A 9982-nucleotide genomic window follows, 5' to 3' on the forward strand; every position below is an offset into this window, starting at 1 on the left:
AACTATACAACTACGTGTACTACCTCGTTTCTCTTTCAGACTTCAACTTTTGACAACTAGAGGCACGTTATGGCAACCTCGAGATGCAAGCTCATCCTATTCTAAGTCCTCATTTCACTCCTATCTTTATCGCTCGCATTTCCGTTTAAAGAAACTCCTTGTAACATTTCTCCATGGATAGAGAAATTCATCATATTACATTAGTATTCGCCACGAGGGTGAATAGTCCTAACGAACATTTTTCGTACCCTAACTAACTTGTTCAAACGTATCTTAAGAGATTCTATACCGACACGGTGTATCTTTGTCAATTATTCCGTATCGAAATACTCGTTTCACTTCTAGTTTTACAAGAAACCTTGGAGACCGCGTTTAGACATGAGTACCGCGTACCATCCACAACCCGACGGACCGAACAAACATGCGATTTAAACCTTGGAAACCATAATACAAGTTTGTATTACCAACTTCAAATTTACTTGAGAAAAGTATTTTCCTTTAACCGAATCCTCGTACTACAATGATTTTCATTCAAGTTTTAACGTCACTCCTTTTGAAACCACATGTGACCGGAAACGTCATTCTCCCTTGTCGAACCAAGTAAACGATGATCAATTCACCGGGGCCGAGGTTATTCATGAGCAACCGAGAAAATTTATTCATATTCGGGTAAAACCCTACGCGACTCGTAATCACCAAGAGCTACGCCGATGTTAGACGTAAACATTTCAAATTCCACGTGGGAAACCGCGTCACGTTAAGAGTCGCACCTTGGAAAGGTGCAATCCATTTCGGGAAACGTAGGAAGCTAAATCCGCGGTATTTTGATCCTCTAAATTCTTGGGGTGTTTTGGACCCGTCGCTAGCCGTTTAGACTTTTCCGACTCATTTTGGGTCTCCGTTTATCCTACATTCGATGTATCAACTCAAAGACGTGTTTTGCGAAACGAGAACTTGTTATCTCCTTTGATGAACTCACTATCGACGATAACCCTCACTTCCTAGGAGGACCGGTTGAAACCATAAATCGTGAAGCCAAACCTTAAAACAACATATGATCCCGACCGTCAAAATTCGTTGAAATACCCTAGAACGTACTTCTCCCTCATTCGCAGAATTGGCAACACAAAATTCGAGGAAGATTCAACAACTACTACTTCCAACTAAATTTCGGGACGAAATTTCTTTTGAGGTGTGGATAATGTAACATCCCGCGTTTTTCCGTTAAATTTATTTTTAACACCGTTTTTTTTTTAAAATAATATCTTTCGCTATTTAAATTCCCAATTTCCGTTGACTAACGGTTATAATATTCTCGTTATTTAATGATAACATCACTCGTCTACTCGAGCGTTTTTAAAATATTCGTTTGGTTAAATCCCGCACCCGCTTCTAAACTCGAGGGACTAAAATTGACACGGGGCAAACTAGTTGACTAGGTCAACTAGTCCACCCCAATCACCACCATTCAATCACCTCCACCTCTCTCTCTTTCTCTCTAGCAAGAACACACACACAAACACCCATTCCATTCATTCATCATCTAAATCCGGATTAGGGAGCTAGCAACCAAATAAATTACACATTCGTGATCCTCTCTTCATCCTCTTCATTTCGGTACCAACTTCATCTCATTTGGGTAACTTTCTAAAATCACTAGATTTTGTGTTCTTGATGTTTTTAACTTATAAAAGTGTTAATTAGTGTCTATGGCTCAAGTCTAACATGAATATATGATTTATATGCTCGATCTCGTTGTTTTAGTGTAACTAGCATGAACTTGAATTTTGGTGTGTTGTTCTTGAATTTTGGATGATCATATGTTGTTAGATGTTGAAAGTTGATGTTTTAATTGTGTTACTAGCATCACTGGCTTCAATTTGATGTGTAGGTTGCCTTAGAAAACTTCATGAACTTGATTATTGATTTTGAGATGTTTGACTAGGGTTTGATAGTTCTTGACATGAATTTTTGGATGCTTGAATGCCATGGAATGTTAATTATTAGTGTTTAGTTGTAATGTATGTTTCATTACCTTCAAAACGGCATATTATATGTGTGAATTGGTTTCCCGAAACTCAAATTGCATTTGAAGAACTTGAACCCTTAAAAATGAACGTTTAATGATCACTTGATGAGTTTTCGGCTATTATAACTGACGTTTTTGTTTGGTGAAACATGTTTAGTTGTGTTCCTTGTCAAAAGAGCTTTCCAACGGTATAAGATACGTCTTCTAGTTGTTTACGGTTTGAGTTTTGCGTTTGTTTGAAAATTGACCAAGCCTTGAACAAGTGAAACAGGCCTGGGACCAGGCCACGGCCATTGTCGCGGCGCGACAGGCCTGGCCGCGGCGCGGCATAAGCCGTGCCCAGCTTCTGTCTCCGGTGTCCATTTTATGAAAAATGTTTGGCACGTTCTAGACCTCCAATTCACATGCAACTTGTCCCAACATGATTATATATGAATAAAAACCTCAGAAAAATAGTTCGGAACCCGACCCGAACGTGTTGACTTTCGTTGACTTTGACCGACCAAAGTTTGACTTTTAATCAAACTTAACCAAATATTTGTGCAATCGTTCTAACATGTTTTTATACTTGTACCTTGCATGAAACATGACAATTTGATTCACATGCTATTATGATCGAGTCTTAACGAGCCATAGGACTAATTGAACATCTTTGACCTATCGTGTTTACCGTTATTGATACAACCTATTGTTTAGGTCAAGACTAGCATTGTTCTTTGCACACGTTTACTTGTTGAAGTACTTTACTACTCGTGCACTCAAGGTGAGATCATAGTCCCACTTTTACTCTTTTTGAACTTATATTGGGATGAGAAAACATAAACGATTCTTTTGAACTAAGTGAACACAAGAACGGGAAAACAAACATTCTACATACGAGTTTAGAACAAAAATCCTCAATTCGATTATCATTAGTTACACTTGCCGGGTGTAAGCGAGAACTTATGTTATATGGCCATATGGGTTGACAACCCTCATCTTTGACGGTTCGCTACCGTCTACGGATGAAATATATTTTCGAGAATCAGTGTTTGTTCTAGCACTAAGTGATGGGGTATACAATGGAAGGAATGTTAAGCTTTGATAATTGGGTGCTCGTGAAACAAACTTTTGGAATGTATTACTATTATTTCATTGATGCAAATCTTGTGGTTCACTTGTACTTACTTACTTAAACCTATGATTTCACCAACGTTTTCGTTGACAGATTTCTATGTTTTTCTCAGGTCTTGCACGATATGTGAAACATGCTTCCGCTTACTATTTGATACTTGCATCCGATGTCGAGTATACATGCATTTCATGGAGCGTCTTTTGACTTTACTTTAAACCGTGTCGCCTAGATTTCAATCGTACTTAGAACGTTGTAACTTAACTTTTGGTTGAACAATTCTTGTAAACTTTGAAACAATCTTTATTTTGAAATGAAGGCGACATATTTTGGTCAAACGTTATCTTAAAGACTTATAATCAGGTAATGGGACCCACGTACCCGACGCCGTCACTTGACGATTTGTCGGGGTCGCTACACCGTGTATTTATTTTGACTGCATTGTCAACGGAAGTATTCTTATAAACTGTTATTTACGGTGATTGTCTACATGTAGAAATCATCAGATGTCGAAAATATTGAATTTTAAATATTCATTTATGGTATATCTTTTCAAAAGAATGCAATGTTTATAAAACGTATCATATAGAGGTCAAATGCCTCGCGATGTAATCATATGTTATTGTATTCGTCCCTATGGATTGGGTCGGATCATTTCAGCGGAAGTGATGATGGCTCGATGATGGTGGTCGTCTAATCTTTATGAAGGTGATGGTTTAATTCGGTTGTAAAAAATTGACATAGCGGTAGTATTATTATTCGATGATGATGAATTCGGTTCTAGACTGATCGAAACAGAAAATAGATTTAAAAAGCAAGGCAGTGGTGGGTTCGTGGTGTTTAGAAAGTGGTGTAGGGAGTTGGGTCACGTACACAATCACAAGAAGCAAATTAAGTGCTCTAGTTTGTAGGTTGTTGTGTTAGACAAAAAGAAAGAGATGCAAGTGGTGGTGGTTATCTCCACTGCATAATCATATGCATATATAAAGTGGAAAACATTGTACTAATTTGTATATTAAATAAATAACTTTTCAAAAACGTGTAAAACTTTACAGCTCTTTATATTAGATATTATTTGCCGACAGTTAATAGGGTATTATATCGTACTCGTTGTTAATAAGTGACGGATAAAAGTCTTCAGAAAAATTCTAAATTTTTAAATTAACTATCTTTATTTATTTTGGTCATTATGGTGTCAAATTCGGTCATTAACTGTTAAATAAAAATTACATTAATTATTCACTCCCAACCCTAAGTAAAATATAAAAAAAAATTTTAAATTTAACAAATAGTTCCTAAATATATTTTTAGTAAGCCTATAATTTATAAAACTCATTTTCGGATCACCGTTTATTTTAAAATCACATAAGTTTTTTTAACTCGTGTAATATCGTTCGAATGACAATTTAGCGTTACCTTCGTTTACTAAATAGTTTCGAAATCACAAAATATATATTCTGTATATTTTATTTATATATAAATAATATTTATTATATATTATCATTATTTTATATATCTAATTCTAACAATTACAATACCTAATAATTTATATTATTATATACAAATATATATAAGCATATTTATTTACAAGTAATCGTATCATGAGTCGTCGGACATAATCAAAGATTAAATGAATTCATGAAAACAGTTCAAAAATTTTGAGACTCAGTTTAACAGAATCTACTTATCTTGTCGAAATCATATAAAGATTGAGTTTAAATTTGGTCAAAAATTTCCGGATCGTCACAGTACCTACCCGTTAAAGAAATTTCGTCCCGAAATTTGATCGAGGTGGTCATGGTTAACAATAAAAATGTTTTCCTGACGTATATGAGTTGATAAATAAATTTTTATCACCATTGAGTAATTGAGATAAAATAATTTGGTTACTCGAATAGTATGAGTGATGCTATCACAAAAGAGTGAAATGAGGTAATAAATATTAGTCTTGACTTTTGACGTAGTCACAGTTGTTTTCCGGAATTCAAGAAATTTAAAGAAAATCTTTGAAATCTATATATGATTTGATTTTCAGTAATTTAGGAAATTAGGATCTCTCTAATTAAATGTGGAAATCTGCCTTGATTTCTTTATCAGATATTTCACTATAAATTAACTTCTTCCGTTCCATTACTTTTACCACTCCTATACTCAATTTTCAAATTAAAAATATTGTGAAAATGCTTAATCCAGTTCTGATCATTGTCCTTATCCTGACTATCGCAACAATCATTCTCCTTTTCCAACTTCCACCGGAGGAATCTGTTTACTTCTACTTCGCCCTTGGGGTTATAGTGTTTTTAATTCTCCCGTGTCTTTATGTTGCGATAAACATTGATATACACGGTTTGTAATTTATGAGTTGTTATCGAGCTTTATATTTTCCCTTATATTTCGAAACTCCATGCTCTTGTTTTCTCTTCTCAATTTTAAATCAAGCGAATAATGGTCTAGAACTCGTAGGAGTTTCGAATGATTATAACGTTCTAAGAAGGAAGGAATGAAATTACACAATTTGATTTGTTAGATTACCAAAATCACTGAGGATGGAACTATCAAGAATATATCTTCTTGATATGTTCAGAGGTGAAGTAGAATGAACGAGTCGTGTAACATGACACATGATGAGGGTATGATTCTGTGAACCATCATCACGTTCCATTAGAAATTCAGCATGACTTACTGTAATATAATCACGTTGGCCGAGCGTCATTATATTATACTAACTCATGCTTCAATCCCCAATACTTCTCCAGAATTCATTCGTAATTTATATTTAAATTTTACAGAAGTTTCCAATATAAGGTAATACAGAAAGCACGGAGAGGTATATAATTTCGGGCAAGAATACTTATGAAAATATCCTCAGAAATATCGAGGTTATTGATGATGATATTTTGGAATTTCTAAGTTCGAAGGTTGATGAAGAAAGATTTTCAGAAAGATTTAGAACAATTAAGGAGCAAGATATTCGTTAGAGATTTCGTCAGGTAATGAATCATCTGGATTCAGTAAGTTCAGGTTTAATCCTGATGATTTGTTCACAGCCTCCTTCATAGTTTTGCATAATCCGTTTTCTAGTATCAAATTTTCCTATTGAGTGTTTCCAACACTCTATTCTTTATCATCAAACTTTTGGCAATTAAGACCATGTACAAGTTTGATGTTTCCTCTGCATTTAATGCTGCCATATCTGAATCATCGGTTATCAATCCGAGGTAGTTTCAAGAGAATTGTATTTTTAGATGATTAAACGCTGATTGTGATCGTCAAGATACAAAGGATGTTTAACATTAAATCAAGTTACAAAGGATGTTTAAGATGAAATCAAGTGGCAACTTGAGGAAATATTTAACTGTAGTAGATGTAACTTATTAACGATATCTTAAATCAAAATGTGTTATAATTAATATTTCCTACTCTTTTAATACTTTTTAATTGTCCAAGGTTAATAGTCCAATGTTAGTAGTCCAATAGTCTAATATATAATCTTAGAATTAATCGACGTATTGCATAACTATTGTCTCAATTAATCAAGATTATATTATATTGTCTCGGGATTAACCACAACTAGTATGTTATGACAGTATTTAAATGACGATATTAAAAGTGCGTAAGATAAATAACAGAAATTAAATGACGATAAATAAAATTGCAAGTATTACAATTGCGATAATTAATTGCGATAATTAAAATGACAATAAAAAAAATGTAATAAGGAAATAGTCATAACAGTTATAGGAACAGTTAGCTAGGATTTGGTTAGTATAGATTTACAATTTTTCGTAGTTAATTAATTTGTTTCTAATTTGTCCATTATTTTTTTCATTATGCCACTTGTCAAATCTTAACTTGGATTCTGATTGTTCAAAATCCGAATATGAAATTGAATTTGAATGAAAATAGTTGTTCTTTTGTGAACGGATACGTATATGTGTGGATTTGAACAGTATTGTTAATGACTGCTAAATATGAATTGAAGAATGTACAGTGTAACTTATTAATGTGAAATCTAAATATTCCTCGGGTATTACCTACCCGTTAAAATATTTTCATCATTAACAGTTTGTACAAAAGAACCTTCTAATTACAATCTTTATGAAAATATATATACATATATATTTTCTTCAGATGTAATCATGGATTTAATGAGTTAATATAATATTAAACTCATTTGATTTACCGTTAGAACTAGAGTACATAATCTCTAAAACATTAGAGATTACATAATCACCATGTCGAACGAAGATAAATGAGGTCGAACGATACGTAGAACGAAGATCATACTCGAAGTATAGATTGTGATGTTGAGGTGTGTGATGTTGAGGCTATTAGGTTGTTGGTGCTGATGCTGGTGGTGCTGTCGGTGATGTTGCTGAAGCCGGTAATTTTTGCACCATAATTTCTAAATTGATTACTCGAGCACGAAGTTCGTTGACTTTTTCCATTATTTCGGAATGATTGTCGGTCGGAATGAGCGGATGAATAAGATTTAGAATAGTAGATATTACGTAATCGTTGTGAGCTATGAGGGTAAATATGGTGTTTTGAACTGGTTCGTCGGTAAGTGCTTCTGGTTCTTCGTCAAGAGGGCAATTTGATTGATGGAAGGGATCGCCTTCTTCTCGTCTCCATTGGTTAAGTCGACTAAGAACTCAGCACCAATTCATCCAGAATTGATGATCGCTGATTGATTGATCCATTTCGATTACACTGCTTTTGGAGCTCGAGTGGAAATTCATATCGGAAAAGCTGTCGAAATTCGAGGAACTTGAACCGATTGCAGAATTCATCTTGTACGGTTAGATAAAGGATTTTTGATATGAAATGATTCTCGGATATCGGATGATATTCTAACTACATAGAATATCTATATATATAGTACTAAATATTTCGTAGACTACTGAGGAATTTACGGCATATGTCAAGCAAAATTTACAGTAACAGATACGCTAAGATATGAATTAGCAGATACGCTAAGATATAAATTTTGTCTATACACTATTCATGCAATCAATGCAATAATATGTGTCTAGACTAAGAATGATAAGCAGGTAATTTCTGACAAAAATGATAAGCAAAACTTTTGACATGCAGACACGGTCGAAGTCAAGACTCACTAATGCATCCTAACGACCATCAGTTAGACACACTAATGCAGACCTGGTTCACTAAGACCACCGCTCTGATACCACCTGTAGTGATCCGTCCTAATCCACCTGGACGAAGTCTTCAACATATGGTCCCATTGCGAGGTACTGAACTCTATATGCCATGAACAACTCCATGTAATATCTCTAAAATGAGCAAATGCACAGCGGAAGATTTCTTTCATACCTGAGAATAAACGTGCTTTCAAGTGTCAACCAAAAGGTTGGTGAGTTCATAGGTTTATCATAAAACAATAAAATTCATCATTTTGATAGACCACAAGATTTAAATACAGTACACCTATCTCGTGTACAAAACCATTTTTCATAATGCTTAGTAGAGTAGGTTCGTATCCTTTTCTCCCCCGTAGGTTGCCTCGCCATTTTTAAATAACCGTACACATATCTCGTGCAGAAAAATAATACACATAACGTGTGTATAAAAATCATTCTCTCAATACATAACATTCACTTTGCTTTCATAGCTTGGCTTGGTAACCGACCTTAACATATAATGCGCATCAATAATATCCCCAAAAACAGAACAACTCGTTTGTATAATATATAAACTTCGAAGTACTAAACACCACGCCCACTAGCCCTTCTGTCTAGTGAACATTCTGGGTGGGGGTGTTAAACCCGGTAGCTACCTTTAGGATTCGCGTCAATTAGGGCATACCCGATTCTAATTCTTAGGTTACCAGGCAATAATAATCAGGGGAAATATTCACACCAATTAGTGGCAATTATAACGTCCAACTAATTCAATAATAATCCACAGAACTTCTGTCTGCATAATAATTCATTCGAGGAATGTTTTGCTTGTGTCTATCTCGTCAAACATTTATAAAAGCATTTCATGTATTCTTAGTTCAAAATATATTTCAAAAGCATTTAATAAAGCAGTTATAAAAACAGCGCATGTATTCTCAGTCCCAAAAATGTAAAGAGTAAAAGGGAATCAAATGAACTCACGATACGATATTTTGTAGTAAAAATATGCGTATGATGGAACTGAACAATGCAGGGTTGGCCTCGGATTCATGAACCTATATCAATAGTATATATATATATATATATATATATATATATATATATATATATATATAAACACATATAATCACATAATTCCTTCTATATACTATTTATATATATATTTTAAATGTTGTAGTTATATACATATATATACTTTATATCTTCAGTTATATTTTACGTATAGTTATTTTGTAAAATATTCAATATTCATACATATAGTTATATATATATATATATATATATATATATATATATATATATATATATATATATATATATATATATATATATATATATATATATATATATATATATATATTTGTAATTGGTATTATATCAAAAATCAATAATTTGTTAAATGTAATATCTATATAACTAATGTTAATAATGATAATAGTTATAATAATAATAATTTTACTAATGAGGATAACAATAATAATAATAAATATAATGATAATAATAATAATGATAAATATAATAATGTTAATAATGATAATATGAATGATAATACTTAAAATGATAATTTTGATAAAAATACTTTTGTTAATAGTAATAATTTGAAAAATGATAATTTTTATGTTAATACTAATAATAATATTAATAATACTACTAATAATAATACTAATACCTATGATAGTAATAATAAATATAATAATA

Source organism: Rutidosis leptorrhynchoides, chromosome 2 (assembly GCF_046630445.1).
Source record: "Rutidosis leptorrhynchoides isolate AG116_Rl617_1_P2 chromosome 2, CSIRO_AGI_Rlap_v1, whole genome shotgun sequence".
Taxonomy (NCBI): domain Eukaryota; kingdom Viridiplantae; phylum Streptophyta; class Magnoliopsida; order Asterales; family Asteraceae; genus Rutidosis; species Rutidosis leptorrhynchoides.